The sequence below is a fragment of the Galendromus occidentalis genome, unplaced genomic scaffold (genome assembly GCF_000255335.2).
Source record: "Galendromus occidentalis unplaced genomic scaffold, Mocc_1.1 scf7180000077308, whole genome shotgun sequence".
NCBI classification, from domain to species: domain Eukaryota; kingdom Metazoa; phylum Arthropoda; class Arachnida; order Mesostigmata; family Phytoseiidae; genus Galendromus; species Galendromus occidentalis.
The window spans coordinates 1-3730 of NW_003805296.1; the positions used below are offsets into that span (position 1 = coordinate 1).

At 49.0% G+C, this 3730-nt stretch overlaps 1 pseudogene; it reads right to left on the reverse strand.

Moving 5' to 3' along the window:
• Nucleotides 1–2657: 2657 nt before the first annotated feature.
• On the reverse strand, nt 2658–3665 carry LOC114828163 (uncharacterized; annotated as a pseudogene).
• Between the last annotated feature and the right edge of the window lie 65 nt (nt 3666–3730).

Below are 3730 nucleotides of genomic sequence, written 5' to 3' on the forward strand. Positions count from 1 at the left end.
CTTCGAAACGGACTGCGTGTTGATGTTGGTAACATCCGCAGCGGAGTGACGGGTACCCGACTCACGAGTGACGGATCTTCGGGCGTCTGGTAATGGATGGAGCGGAGCATATCTAAGGTGATGGGATTGCACTGAAGGAATATTCGATGAATCAAATGTCTGAGATTCCGCAGATTTTGGAGTTGTAGGAAGCTGAGGAATATTCGTAGAGCTCGATGAATGAGTCGAGGTGATATTGGAGATGGAATCGGTGGATTCACTGGCCACGATGAATCCGATTGCTGTCAAAGGAAACTCAACTAATTGGATGGAAATTAGGAACGATAAATCCTCGGAAAAGTCAGACATACCGGAATATACGGAGATCACGGTTATTAGGAGCATCGCTAAGAGCATAGAGATCACTCTCGTGCACAGTGAAAACGACCGCATAGCGCGGGATGAACGAGATGAGGGGAGAGTCATGACGACACTCCCTTGATACAGATCGTCAAACTCGAGATCGATAGACTGATACGACATGATTCGACTTGGAGAGGGGTAAACCCTCTGGTGGAACTAAACTGACCGATCGACATCGATTAATTAGCCGGAGGTAATGAGGTTGATGTTAGGAAAGAGTGAATGGCTCCGGAGACAGCGGTCAAGTGGAGAGACAATAATCAAACTCAAAGTCAATAACATAACGAATTATTGCTGGTAACTCAACGTTATTCAATTGAAACACGTATATATTGTCCGATCTTTACAATGGGGAATAAAATAACTCATGTCAGAGCTACCCAAATTACAATTGGCCTCTACTGGAAGAGGGCGGTCTCCGCGCAGTAAGATGCACTGCCGATCAATATCGGAGACGCATCTCCAGAACTGGCCTTCTCTCACTCAGCGGAATCGCCCAAGGCTAATCTTCTTGACCTCGCCGGTGAGCGTCGTCGTGATGGCGGGGGTCGGACATTCATCGCAACCTACATATTCAATTGAGAATCAGAGGGATCGTAATTTCAGAGAAAGAAATGGAAAGTCATCTCATATGAGAGTTGGGGATAGAATCAATGAGTCCGACTCACGTGAATGCATCACGACGATGAAGATGCATACGAAGAACAGCATCCCTGAAATCCACCTCCATTTGCACAGGGTGCTGAAGTGTGGATCCACTTTGGGTCCCGGACGATTTTCGACTTTCGACGAAATAGCACGGGCCAATACTGATCCGTTGGTCACACGGGACGTGGGAAGCTCATCAGGGGGATTTGGGGTTCTGCGCGCCGTGAACAGAGTGAACAGTTCGCTCAAATCCATTTTGAGGGATAATGAATATTGATTCAGTGAAGCCCCTTAAGTAAGCCTCAAAATTGAGAGAGGATTTCGAGGGAAGATGCGAAATTATCGGTCAATCAGAGATATCAGAAGCTCTGAAAAATTGTGCGGACATTTGGTCAGCTCGCATATCTGGGGTGAAGCCGCTCCGTCATCCCTCTCTATCCTGGACTCTATTCAAAAACGTGCTATCCGTCTCATCGGTGATTCAGCCATATCCTCTTCTCTTGAATCTTTATCCTCACGTCGTAACGTTACCGACCTCTGCCTATTTTATCGATACTGCCATGGAGAATGCTCAGATGAAATCTCTTCCCTCGTTCCCCCTATTTCGGTCCCCGCCCGTGTAACCAGAAAGAGTACCAAGCAGCATCCCCACTCTGTTTAACTTTCCTCCAATCGTACTGCTCAATTCGCCTCCACCTTTTCCCCCGTACATCCCGTCTATGGAATGCCCTTCCCCCTCATGTCTTCCCTCCAACGTACGATCCGAAACTCTTCGAATCCAACACTATCCGCTCTCTCCAGGTAGAGAGCCATAGGTTTTCTTAGTGGGTATTATGTATAATACATGAGCCCCACACTCCGGTTGAATTTTCCACTCTTCTGGGTAGTGCGTCAATGCATTTTTTGCTATGGCTCTTTCACCTTTTCCTCCTAGCTTCCCCCCAGTCCCCCTCCCCCTTTTCGCACTCGCAGTTCCCTATGAGAATTATAGGGTCATCCCTTTGCGAGCTGCTACACCAAAAAAAAAAAAGAATTGATAGTCGGATATCCCAAAAATTTTAATCGCATGGCAGTCTCGATGGATAATGCCGAGACTGATGCCCACTGTTACCAACCCGCCACTATCAGATGGAAAACGACTTCTATTTCGTTTCACCGGGGTGGACACCAGGGGCAACTTTTATTTTAGAATAACCAGAGCTTGACGGAATCGACCGTGAATCGATTCTCAAGCTGACACTTTCTGACCCTGACTAGTGGCCCGAGGGCGCTGTGTGGATATCAACCTCCTCACCGTATCCTCCTTCCCCTAGAAAGCCCGCGAACGGTTTCCCTGAGTGGGCTCCGATACTTTCCGACGTCTGTCGTACGTTATACCTAGCATCACCGAACGTGGGTTCGTGACACTCCCCCCGAATTGGGCCGGGAACCCAATTCCGAAATCTATAGGCTCCGATAACGAACATCATTCCTGCCGGGCTGGCCCTCGTGAGCAGGTTTCCTCTCTCACAAACTCGAAAACGATATGTGAAATCGAGTCTCCGAGGTTGCGCCATGTTTCTTTTCCGAGCTCGCCGTTTTGATGATCGGTTGTCTAGAAACAATCGCTATTTCTGTAGCGGCTCTAATTCTTCGACGTCTAACGGGTATAGTAGTTGAATCGGTCGGGTAAGCGTTTGTCCGCGACCAGTTAGGATTGTGCACGAGCGCCTACGTGAGTCAGATCCGGCACCTCCGTGCATTCTGAGGATTCTCACCAGCGGCCAGAAACCGCGGGTAGGATTTGTCGTCCTTTAAAATGCAAATCTCTCCGACTCTCAATGATCGTTGGTTCACCGGTTTCCTGCTGTGTGCCGATCGTAAATGGGTTAGGTACTCTGTGCGGAATCTCCTCCAGAAATCTGTCAGAATGTGTTGCTGGAAACTCCATCGTTTGGAGAACACAACCGCTCCTATGTCTGCTTATGCTTCGGCTCGAATGACATTTCCGGAAAAAATGTATTCCCCTCATAACCGTACATCAAATTTGCCGGTGACAGCGCTTTGATCTCGCTCGGATCAATCGTCGCCGGAGTTAATGGTCTCTGGTTGATGATTGACTCCACACCGCACAGAATAACCTCCAGGTCTCTGAGGTAAGGCTTTGAACTCCCGATTACCCGGTAGAGACATCGCTTAGTGGCCCCCACCATTCTCTCCCAAAATCCGCCAACCCATGGTGCTGCTGGGGTTCTGAATTTCCACGACATGTGGGATCCCACGATCCAGTTTGCGATATCGCCGTTCGCTATGTGTTGGTAGATCAGCTTGATTTCCCTGTCTGCCCGACGAAACGAAGCTCCGTTATCTGAGAATAAATTCTTCGCCGTTGGTCGTCTGGCGAGGAATTTCTGTAGTGCTCTGAGCACCTCATAGGTTGAGAGATCGTATGTCATCTCTAGATGCACAGCCCGGGAAACTGCGCATGTGAAAAGGAGGATGTAAGCCTTCGTTTCCGCGCCGAGTTCCGATCTGCAGTGGAGAGGCCCGGCAAAGTCTACTCCGCAAAAGAAGAATGGGGGTGTTTGTTCAATCCTGAAGGAGGGTAGCGGCGGCGTGATTTCTGCTGCCGGCATGGCGGTAAAACGCTTGCATCTCTGACAAGATTTCAACGCGTCACTCGTGAGTTTCCTACCCTTCA